Source organism: Schistocerca cancellata, chromosome 5 (assembly GCF_023864275.1).
Source record: "Schistocerca cancellata isolate TAMUIC-IGC-003103 chromosome 5, iqSchCanc2.1, whole genome shotgun sequence".
NCBI classification, from domain to species: domain Eukaryota; kingdom Metazoa; phylum Arthropoda; class Insecta; order Orthoptera; family Acrididae; genus Schistocerca; species Schistocerca cancellata.
Genome location: NC_064630.1, coordinates 805,726,215 through 805,740,625, shown reverse-complemented (window position 1 = coordinate 805,740,625; position 14,411 = coordinate 805,726,215).

Genomic DNA, 14,411 nt, shown 5'->3' with positions numbered 1-14,411 from the left:
TATCTAGCTTCGTATAAAAGTAAACTCTCGCCTATTGTTTCAGTCAGTCTCTTCTTTGAGGTGAATTTCAAACATTGCCTAAATAAGGCTAGTTCTTTCCTTGATACCAGCTGAAGAGGAATGGATAATAAGGAATATTCATTCTAACCTAGATCCCTCAGTCAGATATTTGTCTCTTAATTTTGGTAGCACTCTTAGAAAACAACAGTCCGTCATTAAACTGTCAAGAAATGCAGCGCGATAAATCCTATACTCTCTTACGAATGGGGCTTTCGTTGATCAGCCATTGCCATTTAATTGGTTGTTCACTAGTAACAATGGTCTTGTGTTAGTCTTTTAATTGAACACCACTTCCACGACTTGCGTCGTCCTGAGCTATCCCTGTTATCCAACTGGGAAAAGTAGGCCTACAGTTTAACGTGAAATACAAACCACGTGCTGTTGTGGCGAATATCCTCCAAGTCTAGAAGTGGATGCTAAGTTAAAACTCAGATTGAACAGTCCATGCTTCGACCCGGATCCAATCGTGTCTCCTTTCAGTTTTCACGTACGTGCTTTGCTGCCACACCATGAGTCCCACGGTTTATGTTTAAAGTATGTGGTACATGGATGCATTTCTTCAAGTAGATGATATTAATGGGGCAAGGGGGCATCACCCCAAAGTACCGTTATTCAAGATGGCGGATATGACGACATCCAATATGACGGCCGTTACGTCATCCAAGATGGCGGCTGTGACGTCATTAAAGATGGAGGCCATGAAGTCATCCAAGATGGCGGCAATTGGCGGGAAGTTTGAATTTTAGTGGGAAGATAGGTCAATTGGGCTACCTCTACTAACCTAACCTTATCTCCCCTCCACCCCCTAACCAAACCTCGAAAATGGTTACTACAAATGATGAACACCTGTATTAAAGAGCTGAATTTTCCAAAACTATGGCGGCAGGCGAGAGTGGTGGCTTTACTAAAACCTGGCAAGGAGATAAAGGACCCCAAAAGTTACAGACCAGTGTCACTTCTATGTCATCTCTATAAGATACTGGAGCGGATGATTCTCAACCGGGTGGCAGAAACTATAGATGGAAAGCTCATAAAGGAACAAGCCGGTTTCAGACCAGGAAGATCTTGTTGTGCACAAATGCTTAATCTGACGCAACACATAGAAGATGGGTTTGAAAAAAAAAATTAATAACTGGAGCAGCTTTCATAGATCTTACTGCTGCATACGACACGGTAAACCACAGAAAGCTATTGCACAAATTATGTCACCTCACAGGGTACTGTAGGTTGACGATGGTTATTGGTAGTCTTCCGCAGAATCAAAGATTTTATGTCTCCCTAAATGGTAAGAACAGTAGATGGCGACTGCAGAAGAATGGCTTACCACAAGGAAGTATACTTTCTCCCATCCTTTACAATGTGTACACTAATGACCAACCTATACTTCAAGATGCAAGACTGTTCGTATATGCTGATGACACAGCTGTGGTGGTCCAGGGGTCCAATTTTGATGCAACATCTGGAAATCTCTCTAGAGCGCTTGAAGAACTGGCTCAATACTGCGACGCCAATCACCTCAAGCCAAACCCTGACAAAACCCAAGTATGTCCTTTCCATCTGCGCAGTAGAGATGCTGGAGTTGAGCTCAAAGTTACATGGCAAGGTAAGAAGCTAAAGCACTGTCGAACACCTAAATACCTTGGGGTTGTACTTGACAGAACGCTTTCCTTCAAGCAGCATTGCCTGAACACCAAGGCTAAAGTCTGCTCCAGGAATAACATCATCCGCAGGCTGACAAACTATGAATGGGGAGCTCAACTGTCAGTACTGAGAACATCAGCACTTGCTCTGTGTGTTTCTGCAGCAGACTATGCAGCGCCAGTATGGAAAGCATCTGCACATGCTAAACAGGTTGATGTAAGTGTAAATGAGACAATGCGAAATGTTCCAGGCTGTCTCAGACCCACACCAACGGGTAATTTGTACCTACTTGCTGGAATTGCCCCATCCAAGATCAGAAGGCAGGTGGCAGCAGATGCTGAGAGAACAAAGAAAGAAACAGATTCTCGACACCCACTGAATGGGCACATCACTCAGGCTTGGAGGCTTTAGTCTAGAAATAGCTTTATTGCAATAACCAAGATCCTTGACGGTTCACAGGAAGATAATAGAGTCTGTAAATGGGAGAATGAACAAACCGCAGTGCAAATAATACCAAAAGAGCAAACGGCACCTGAAAACAAACCTCCTTATACAGTGTGGAGAACACTAAATGGGCTGAGGGCTGGTGTACTCAGATGCAAAACTAACCTGTGCAAGTTGGGACTGCTGACTAATGACGACGACGTTCTTTGCGGATGCGGAGAGGTACAAGACGAGGCACATCCGTTCATGTGCAGACTACTGCCGGAGCCCTGCAGTTTTAGTGGCCTGATACAAGCCAACGACAAAGCTGTAGCGGTGGCTAACTATTGGAAAAATAAAATTTGATCTGGACACGGAAAAGTAAAGTAAAGTAGCTCCCCTAACCCAGAAAAATGGCGGGAAGTTCAAACTCAAACAGGATTATGCATCACTCCACAGTTACCTCTAATAACCTAAGAAAATCGCGGGAACATATGTCAGTATGGCTACCTCCACTAAACTAAGTCATCTGACTGCCACTTCTTCCTAGCAGCTGGCATCAAGTTTGAATTTTGGTGGTAAAGAAAGGTCAACTGATGTATCTCTGCTATCCTAAAAAAAATCACAGGAAGATAGAGCACTTCAACTACCCCACTAACCTAAGTCACCTGACCGCTACCTCCTCCTAGTAGAGATTCGCGCGAAAAGGACTCGACCAGGACTGGACACAAGTCTTTATTTAAACAATTTGATCCAGTATAGCCATCCAGTAAGTTTGCAATGAGGTCTGGACTCCGACTGACCTAGTACACAATAATACAGAAAGAGGACACTCTCATCTGTGATGTAATCCAAGATGGCGGGGGAAAATGGTGATAGACAGTGTCTCTGCAAAGAGACCAAGAGTCCTACTGACCTAGTATACACCAGAGGGCGCTGTCTTCTGTTCTATGAAATAACCCATGATGACGGTCTGGGGTGGGGGAAAATGATGGGAAAAGTGCCTGTGCTGGACGTGAGTTTATTTTGCAGGTAGCCTCTCCACCACGAGATGTAGACTCCAACTGACTTTGTACACAATACTGCCACCAGAGGGTGCTGTCATCCCTCCTGTAACATAATCCAAGATGGTGGTCTGGAGGCGGAAAGTGGAGCGAAAATGACTCAGCCTGCGCTGGGCTGCTGGAGAGAGTAAGAAAGGAGTGTACTCTATTTATTTTGGAACATTTTATTTTGGGGTGGAGTATATTTATCAAACTGGCACAAAACACTCGCCCTGATGTGCTTGGGGTCACACTACACAGTCTGCAGACCAGTAAACTATTCCCAAATAACGCTCCAACTCCAAATTTACCAAAATAATTTCAGTACAGACCTGCAAACTGCTCCTAAATACTGCAATACACTGATGTCTCGACACGCTCAGTACTCATAATCTGTCCAAATAACGCATAGCACAGCCTACAGACCTGCTTGAAAAATAATACAACAAACATGCAATCAACAAGCACAAGCACCCTCCACCACCTCCTGTCCACTAGACTGCACAGGAGGCTACAGGAAGCCCCAGTGAAATGACATGGCCATCAGCCGTCAAACCACGTGCAGACTCCTCCAAGCACGAGGTGGCGACATTCCTTTCGTACTTGGTACCTGAGAAATTCCTCTCGAAGTACTAGACCACCTAGGCACTGTTGATGTCGCGAGTGGACGTCAGCAGAGACATATTTTCAAAGCACTGACGCTCCAAGGTGGGCTGCTGCTGCTATCGTGAACCCACCCTCTAGTTGCGGTCTGGTGAAGAGCACAAGCTGCTTTCTCCCTAGCGATTCTTACAGATCGCGCATGATGTGTGGCTAACGCATCACTGCGCGTAGCCACATACACTCACATTCGCATCTAGCAATGTTCTCAATATTATACCAAACCTACACGACTATGTAAAAAATTAGAACCTTGTCAAATGCTAGTAAATTGCATAGTGTCCCAGATATACTTCACAAGTGTTTTGTAGGAGTAGCTCAGAATAACATGGATTGCACTCTTCCCAGCCGTCCTACGTGATAACCCGTCCATCATATGTTACCCTTCCTGCTTTTGACACACACAAACGTTCCCTCCGCTATGTATAGGCTCCTCTACCCCACCAGAAAGGATGTCTTGTGAATGATTCGAACATTATGATTGACTCTTATCGAATTTATCTGCCGAATTCCTGATGCCAACGGTATCAAAGCACTATCCACCTTTCCTTTCTTTCTGCAGACTAGACTTTCAGTGGTATAATTATTCTTCACAGATCACTAAATTGCATTGACAGTTAAACCTCCCAAGTTGTCTACATATCATCAAATACATATGACACAAGAATATTGGATGATAGAAACATAATTACCAGTGTAACTAAAATTAAATATTACGATTGCTGCTACAGTCTGTGATTGATCGATGTACAGGTAATGTCTCCTTGTGATGGCTGTGCTTCTGCAACGAATCTCTGTAGCACACATAATTTTCTACATAAAAAATCTCTCTCATACCCTTGCGGTTATCGATGTGCTGAATCTATACATCCCTCACAATAGGACAGATAGTCATCTTCTCATATCATGCCTCAACATAAACCACAGTAACATTACAATGCAATATTTACACTATTTACACAACATAAGTCACAGTAACTTTACAATGCTATATATACACATTTTACACAATGAGTGCAGTTATCTTTTATATCTGTACAGCACCTGAAAAAATTGTGGTATTCCTACACTCACACCAGCTCACTATTATCCTCAGTCCTAGGGAAGCACAGTCTGCCTTCTCTTTCTTTCTACAGGCATGACTTTCTGCAGTAAAAAACTATTTTACACTGATCGCCATATTGCACCGACAACTGAACGTCGCAAAGTTCCATACATGTATTCAAATATGGAAAGACTCTTACTCAATTACACTGCTCTCCCTGTGAGGACAGGAGCTTGAATAGTAGAGCGTGAAACAGATCTACAACCGAGCAATATATCTCCACGTATCGTGTCGATGTAGTGAACATACAATTCATATCCTCTGCAATACAAAATCATCTTTTTTACATCAGAAAGCCATCAGTGGATCGAAGTCACTCTCAGAACTGTTGTGCAAAGACTGGCTCATTTCCCCCCTCGGTTTTTGCATGTACACAGACATAAAGAAAACAGAGCAAATGGTCTCCAAATGAGGAAGTCACTGGATACTGTTGAGTACAGTGCTATATTACACGGCCCGATCAGTGCATTTGGGCTAGGTGGTGGCAGTGTGATACATTTACAAGCAATTTTAGAACACAGAATGAGAAGTTACGTCATGATACCATGGATAGATCTGACATAAATCGATAGAATTACGAAAAATGATGAGGGAATAGGTATAAATCGACAGAATATACATTGAAATGCAAGGAAATTGTGGAAGTCGTTGCATATCTTCTGGATCACGCCGATAAATTTTTACATGGGAACAAGTATGCGGCAACAATAGGAATCCGAGAAAACGTTGACTTCGAAACGAAGGGAATCAGCTAGGCAGTCAATTTTTTCCACTGTGGCAGCATTATACTGTATGTCTATTGAGGTACCAGTGGTACACGTGAGTTGATTAATGTATTTGACGCTTTTCAGGAAGAGAACCAGCCAACTCTAAACTTACTTGCATCTCCGTTAATGGATAATAGAGAGTGTATTTGATGATCTGTAGACAACTTTCTGGGTTTAACTGTCAATGGAATCTAGCGATCTTTGCATAATAATTTTACTGCTGAAAGTTTAGTCTGCAGAAAGAAAGTAAGGATGGATAGTATTTCGATACCAGCGGCAGGTAAATTAGATAAGAGCCAATCATAATGCTCAATTGATTCACAAGACGTCCTTTGTGCTGGGGTATAGGAGTCTCTAGATGGTGGGTGGGAACGTTTGTGTGTGTTGGAACGGGAAGCATAACATGTGATAGATGGCTAACCACATTAGGACCGCTGGGAAGAGTGCATTCGATGTTACTCTACGCTATTTTCGTAAACAAGTTCTGTTAGGGCAAGAATTTCCTTGCATAGAAGCTGAGACATAACGAAACCTCCTACAAAAGCACACATTAATTATTTCTGGGACACTATTCAATTTACTAAGAGTTCGACTTGGTTCCTATTTTTACGTAGTCAGGTGGCTTTGGTATAGCATTGAGAATGTTGCTAGATGCACATGTGAGTCTATGTAGCTATGCTCGGCGATGTGTCAGCCACACGTCACACATGGCCCATTAGAATCACTAGGGAGAAAGCAGCTTGTGCTATTCCGGAATGCATTTCTGTAGCGTCGCTTGGCAGTATGCTTTGTGCCGGACTGCAGGTGGAGGGAGGGTTCACGCCAGCAGTGGCGGCCCACCTTGGAGCGTCTGCAATTTGAAAGTAGGTCTTCGCTGACGTCCACTCGCGACATCAACGGTGCCTAGGTGATATCGTACTTCTACAGGAATTTCTCAAGTACCAAGTACGAAAGGAATGTCACCACCTCATGCTTGAAGGCGTCTGCACGTGGTTTGACAGCTGATGGCCATGTCATTTCAATGGGGCTGCCTGTAGTCTCCTGTGCGGTCTAGTGGACAGGAGGTGGCGGAGGATGCTTGCGCTTGTTGATTGTGTGTCTGTTGCATTATTTTGCGAGCGGGTCTGTAGGCTGTGCTATGCTTTATTTGGACAGATTACGAGTACTGAGCATGTCGAGACATCAGTGTACTGCAGTATTTACGAGCAGTTTACAGATCTGTACTGAAATTATTTCGGTAAATTAGGAGTTGTTTGCGGGTCTGCAGAGCGTTATTTAGGGATAGTTAACATGTCTGCAGACTGTGTACTGTGACCCCAAGCATATCAGGGCGAATGTTTTGTGTCATTGTGATAAACGTACTCCATCCCAAAATAAAATGTTCCAAAATAAATAGAGTATACTCCTTCCATACTCTCTCCAGCAGCCCAGTGCAGGCTGAGTCATTTTCGCTACACTTTCCCCCTCCAGACCACCATCTTGGATTACATCGCAGGAGGGATGACAGCACGCTCTGGTGGCAGTATTGTGTGCTGGGTCAGTCGGAGTCTGGACCTTGTGGCGAACACACTGGATGGCTGTACTGCATCAAATTGTTTAAATAAAGACTTGTGTCCAGCACTGGTCACGTCCTTTTCCCACGAACCCCTGCTAGGAGGAGGTGGTGGTTGGGACACTTAGGTTGGTGGGGGTAGGCCAAGTGACCTATCTTGCCGCGATTTGCTCAGGTTAGTTGAGGTAACCATGGTGTGCTGCATTATCCTGTGGAGTTTGAACTTCCCGCCATTCTTCTGGGGGTGGGGAGGGGATGTGTTGTTGGTTACATTAATGGAGGCAGCCCAATTGACCTATCTTCCCGCAAAAATTCAAACTTCCTGCCAAAAGCAGCCATCTTGGATGACATGACTGCTACCATATGATGACGTCACAGCTGCCATCTTGGATGACGTAATGTCGGTCATGTTGGATGAAGTCATCACCGACATCTTGGATAACGGTACTTTGTGATGATGCCGCCCTTGCCCCGTTACTGACAATATCATGTTATTCCATAATTTATGGATAGGGTGACAATTATCGAACAATATGAAAAAATGTAAATTACTTACAAACTACTGTGTCCAACTTTACTCATCATGTAAACGTCAGTACAGATATCCAGATTTAGGTCAATACATGATCGATATGTCTACCACCATTGGCAATGATATGGTGCAGACGAGCCGCTGAAGTGTCTCAACATCGATTAACGTCCTTCTCAACACATACAGAGAGTCACCCAGAAAAAGCCAGCAAAAGTGACGCAACTTCGCAATTTTTTCGGATATCAGACTGCCCGTACATGGTAATCACCACATCTGAAACACTGACATAAAACATAGAGTCAGATAAAAATATGTAAAAAGAAACAACAGAAAAAGTGTTATGAAACAAATGTTGCAAATGCATAATATGGTAATATTAAATAAGGAGCAACAAACATAATGTAAAAACAATCCTGTCAGAGGAACATCCACTACAGGGCATGGTATTAGAGGTTGAAAATACTGCTACATTTGTAAGGTCCTTTAATTTAGAACGTGACCAGTTTCGGGCTCTTACACGCCCATCTTCAGGTGTAACTTCGTGCTGTGACCCCGAGCGCCGCGGTGGACGAGAACAAGATGCGGTGTGCTGCCAGCGAGCGCAGAGCATGCTTCAAAATTGTTCAAATGGCTCTGAGAACTATGGGACTTAACATGAGGCCATCAGTCCCCTAGAACTTAGAAGTACTTAAACCTAACTAACCTAAGGACATCACACACACATCCATGCCCAAGGCAGGATTCGAACCGCGAGCGTAGCGGTCACGAGGTTCCAGACTGGAGCGCCTAGAACCGCTCGGCCACAACGGCCCGCCAGAGAATACTCCGCGCTCGCTGGTAGCGCACCGCGTCTCCTCTGCGCTCGCTGGCAGCACACCGAGTCTTTTACTCGTCCACCGCGGCGCTCGGGGTCTCAGCACCAAGTTACGACACTTGAAGATGGGCGTGTAAGAGCCTGAAACCAGTCGTGTTCTAAATTAAAGAACCTTACAAATGTAGCAGTATTTTCAATCTCTGGTATAATACGAGGTGCATTCAAGTTCTAAGGCCTCCGATTTTTATTCTCCAGACTGGAAAGAGATAGAAACATGCGCATTGTTTTAAAATGAGGCCGCGTTCATTGTCAATACGTCCCAGAGATGGCAGCACCGTACGGCAGATGGAATTTTACCGCCAGCGGGGAGAATGAGAACCGTTTTAAATACTTAAAATGGCGACGTTTTCCTTACTTGAACAGCGTGCAATCATTCGTTTTCTGAATATGCGTGGTTTGAAACCAACTGAAATTCATCGACAGTTGAAGGAGACATGTGGTGATGGAGTTATGCCTGTGTCGAAAGCGCGTTTGTGGGTGCGACAGTTTAATGAAGGCAGAACATCCTGTGACAACAAACCGAAAAAAACTCGGGCTTGCACAAGCCGGTGTGACGACGTGATTGAGAAAGTGGAGAGAATTGTTTTGGGGGATCGCCGAATGAGTGTTGAACAGATCGCCTCCAGAGTTGGCTTTTCTGTGGGTTCTGTGCACACAATCCTGCATGACGACCTGAAAATGCGAAAAGTGTCATCCAGGTGGGTGCCACGAATGCTGACAGACGACCACATGGCTGCCCGTGTGGCATGTTGCCAAGCAATGTTGACGCACAATGACAGCATGAATGGGACTTTCTTTTCGTCGGTTTTGAGAATGGATGAGACGTAGATGCCAGTTTTCAATCCAGAAACAAAGAGCCAGTCAGCTCAATGGAAGCACACAGATTCACCGCCACCAAAAATATTTCGCGTAACCGCCAGTGCTGAAAATGATGGTGTCCATGTTCTGGGACAGCGAGGGCGTAATCCTTACCCATTGCGTTCCAAAGGGAGCTACGGTAACAGGTGCATCCTACGAAAGTGTTTTCAAGAACAAATTCCTTCCTGCACTGCAATAAAAACGTCCGGGAACGGCTGCACGTGTGCTGTTTCACCAAGACAACCCACCCGCACATCGAGCTAACGTTACGCAACAGTTTCTTCGTGATAACAACTTTGAAGTGATTCCTCATGCTCCCTACTCACCAGACCTGGCTCCTAGTGACTTTTGGCTTTTTCTAACAATGAAAGACACTCTCCGTGGCCGCACATTCACCAGCCGTGCTGCTGTTGCCTCAGCGATTTTCCAGTGGTCAAAACAGACTCCTAAAGAAGCCTTCGCCGCTGCCATGGAATCATGGCGTCAGCGTTGTGAAAAATGTGTACGTGTGCAGGGCGATTACGTCGAGAAGTAACGCCAGTTTCATCGATTTCGGGTGAGTAGTTAATTAGAAAAAAAAAATCGGAGGCCTTAGAACTTGAATGCACCTCGTATAAAAACACTTCTTAAATCAAATAGCAATGATTGCGAACTCTTTTTAAGACTCTGGCAGGTATATGCTAATGATTAAAATACAAGCAGAAGCAGACTGCACTCCCATGTCACTGAAAGTGAAGTTTGACAAGTTCAATAAAAGTTAGATGAGGTTAATAACGAATATGAATCGAATTTCACAAGCCTCCGTACTGTGGTACACAGGAAAGCGGAAAGTGTACGTTTTACAAAACTTCTTACCGGAGTAAAACTCTTTGACACGCTGCAGGCCGTTGCTAGTTCCTTAGGTACAGCGATCTCCTTTCACTGGCTCTTTCCTTCACACTATAGTACCTCCAGACCGAGATCTCCTGAAATGCAGTGCAACGAGTGCGTCTCGTGCACAGGGCCAGTCTGAACAGGGTGGCCCGCCGCAGCACCTGTCTTCACTGGCCAGTGGCAGCGCGCAGTCTCGGTCACTAAACGGGGAACATATACTGAGAGTCTTTACAATGACCAGACCTAACCCGACTTGCACAAACACGGCTTGTTTTATTGGTAGCTTCAATAGTAACCAAGAATCTGACTTTGGTGAAAATCCTATCAACTTTGGAAGATTCTCCGTGACGTGGCAACAGTTTACTGCACCCTGGCATCGGGCCCCAAAATTTATAACAAAGACGTATCAGACGTGTACCTGGGCAGGATGCCTATCTCAGTTATTCCTCCCAGGATCCCTTCTGAGTAGAACTGTTGTGTCTAGACAAGACAGCCTAGACACAATGAGAGGAAGCCGAAAGGCACGCGCTTAAACTCACGCAGGCTGGCGTGAGGTCTGAAACAGGATACGTAATGAATGCTATAAAGAAAAGTACGTAGCTTCTGGAATACTTAACTTTAATCCACATTTGTAGAACATCGCTCTTGATGATACATTAATAGAATCTCAATATAAATTGAATACGGCGCCTTGCTAGGTCGTAGCAAATGTAGCTGAAGGCTATGCTAACTATCGTCTCGGCAAATGAGAGCGTAGTTGTCAGTGAACCGTTCCTTGCAAAGTCGGCTGTACAACTGGGGCGAGTGCTAGTACGTCTCTCTAGACCTGCCGTGTGGTGGCGCTCGGTCTGCAATTACTGACAGTGGTGACACGCGGGTCCGTCGTATACTAGCGGACCGCAGCCGATTTAAAAGCTACCACCTAGCAAGTGTGGTGTCTGGCGGTGACACCACAAGAACATCATTACTATCTGTTGCACGCCTCCAGTTTCGTTGGAAGAACTTGAGATTGATCTCTTCCGTAAGGAGATCATTAATAGACCTTACGACTGAAATACGAATAGCAGTATTTAATAGGAAATCCAACTAAGCAATGATCGTACCCCACTTATTTTGAGAATGAGTATGAAAAAAAGTCACTACAGCATTAAGATTACGATTAACCCAACCCAACCAAGGAAGGTTGGGTGTAATTGGAAATGGTGATGACATGACATAACGCATTCCAAAGCAGAACTTTTGCGAAGTCTTTAGACACAAAGGCAACTAAGGCCATAGGACCAGAGGAAGCCAAAAAATAGAAATAAAACGTCAGCCACATTTTGAATAGTTAAACGGGTAGTTATTTCTTAACTTGATATAAGCCGCACAAAGCGTGGGAATGAAACTGAGCCGTGCTGCGGTTCGTGTTTGTGCCGTTGACGGGATAGAGTCGTGTATTCGGATTGTGACCTCTCGTTTTCTTAGTGCGTTCGTTGGTGCCCCTAAGTTTGCTCGATTTGTCTGTCCGTGAGTAGCAGCAGCGGCGTTTATCGATAGCGAGTACTGTGGTACTATCTTTGCAACGACCTCGAGTATTTCCGGGTCGTCGTGTGTCAGGGTGTTCGCTTCGGACAAAGGAGCAGTGAGGTCCACACAGCGCCAGTACTCGCCGGGACAGCTGGCGATAGATGCACTGCCCGATGCAAGGATGTGGTCGAGAGAGTGCACGACCACGTCGAGGTCCGGATCGGCGAGTTTAAATTTAATGGATCGTTATATTCGAGTAGTGCAACCTTCACTTGTGTGCGTGTGTCCGTCCGTCGAAGTGACCTCATGGCAATGAGTTGTCAGTCGTACTGGCTGGCACCTTTCCCTTGTCTGATTTGAGCGCGTTGGTCGTTCAGTCGGTCGTCTCAGCGGACGACGTGTATCTGGCTTTCCGACCACTTACGGCTCCTCTGTGCTTGTGTCGACTTGTTATTCGTCTTTGTTGCGCATCAGTGACTGGTTTTAGTATTGGGTGAGTTGTTTGTGGTACTGTTTTCGCTGAGCCGTGTGTATCTAGTGTAGTTTTGAATGAGCAGTCATTTTAACGCTGTCTCCGTATTAGATTCGTGGAAGCAACTTGTTGTGATTATCTCGGATTGCTCTTGCTTTTGGACATGTTCTCTTGTATAATGTGTAGTGGACTGACAAGACAGCCAGTCCACAGTGACCGGTAACCGAAAGGCACGCGTTTACACACGCCGGCTGGCGTTATGTCTGAAACAGGATACGTACTGAATGCTATAAGAAAAGTACGTATCTGCTGGAATACTTAACTTTAATCCATCGTTTGTATACATCATTTTTGATGATACAAGTGAGACTCTCTCTAGAATTGGTTAATGGCGCCTTGCTAGGTCGTAGCCATGGACTTAGCTGAAGACTATTCTAACTATCTCTCGGCAAATGAGAGAAAGGCTTCGTCAGTGTAGTCGCTAGCAAAGTCGTCCGTACAACTGGGACGAGTGCTAGTCCGTCTCTCTAGACCTGCCGTGTGGTGGCGCTCGGTCTGCAATTACTGACTGTGGCGACACGCGGGTCCGACATGTACTAATGGACCGCGGCCGATTTAAAGCTACCACCTAGCAAGTGTGGTGTCTGGCGGTGACACCACATAATGTTTGTCCTTTTATGATATCAAGAATTTAGTCCGCCCGTCGGCCTCGCATGGGTTATTCTATCGCGTATTGGTCATCGGACGTTAGGTAGACTTTGCGAGAGTGTCGGTCTTTAGTATAAAACTGTGACTGGTTTGAGTTGCCATCCTGTTAAGTGGGTATATTACTGGGCTGCCTGTCTCACCTTACTTACATTTGAGGGACTTTCCCAGGTCGACCCTTGGAGCACTGTCTGTGGATCACTCCCTTCTTATTTGGACAGATTGTGTTAATTGTTTAAAAAACATTTTCTTTAATTTTTCGTATTGCAGCCTTCAGCCAACAAGTGATTGAAACTAAAGGCCTTCAGCCGTCAGCGTAGCTTGTGTTACAGTCAGTACTTTTGTGATTGTTTTAAAATTTATTTTAATATTTTCAACGTGTAATTGTCTTCCTGACTTGTAATTCAGACCTTCAGCCGTTAATTCAGCTGACACGTAATTTGTAATTCTTTCTTAATAAGGCCTTCAGCCGTCAGTGTAGTTTATGTTACAGTCAGTAATTTTATGATTGTTTAAAAATGTATTTTAATATTTTCAATGTGTAATTGTCTTCTTGATTGGTAATTCAGGCTTTCAGCAGTTAATCATTCAGTGATACTGCTTGTGGCCTTCAGCCGACAAATAATTTGAATTCTTTTTTAATAAGTCCTTCAGCCGTCAGTGTAGTTTGTTACAGTCAATTCCTTTAAAATGATTGTTGAAAATTGTTACCTTAAATAAAGTGTACGTGTTTACTCAGAAACCAATGGTAACTGATTAGGCCCCGTCCACACCTTTTCCTGCTTTCTCTAAGTCCCAAACGACTGAAACAACTAAACAACTGATACCATTTTTAGTACGAGAAGAGGGACCCAAATAATTACCGAAACCTTTTGCATGGACTTCTCTTCACAAGCCGAATGGAGTGAAGCATGGCTATTAGAAGTAGGCACTCATTGAAGAGTCATCTCATATCTTTATTTACTACAGGCCAGGTGAGGTGCTCCTTAATTTTCATTGTGGTTTAGTACACCCCTGCTCTAGGGCAGATCCTCACATACAACTCTCGATGAAGTCGTGTCATTTGTTACTCTCTTTGATTTCTGCCAATTATTTCTTATCGTTTCCAGCATCTTGTATCTTCTGCATCATCTTCTATTCACCTTCCATAGCATCCATCAGTAAACAATCTCTTCTCATCCAATGTACAACCCAATTGTATTACCTCTTCCATATTACCTTTAAATTTTCTCTCTCTTCCCTCACTCTTCACAACACATTATTTCTAATTTCGTCTATTCATTTGATCGCTTCCATCCTCCTCCAAATCCACATGTCGGATGCTTCTATTCTTTTTT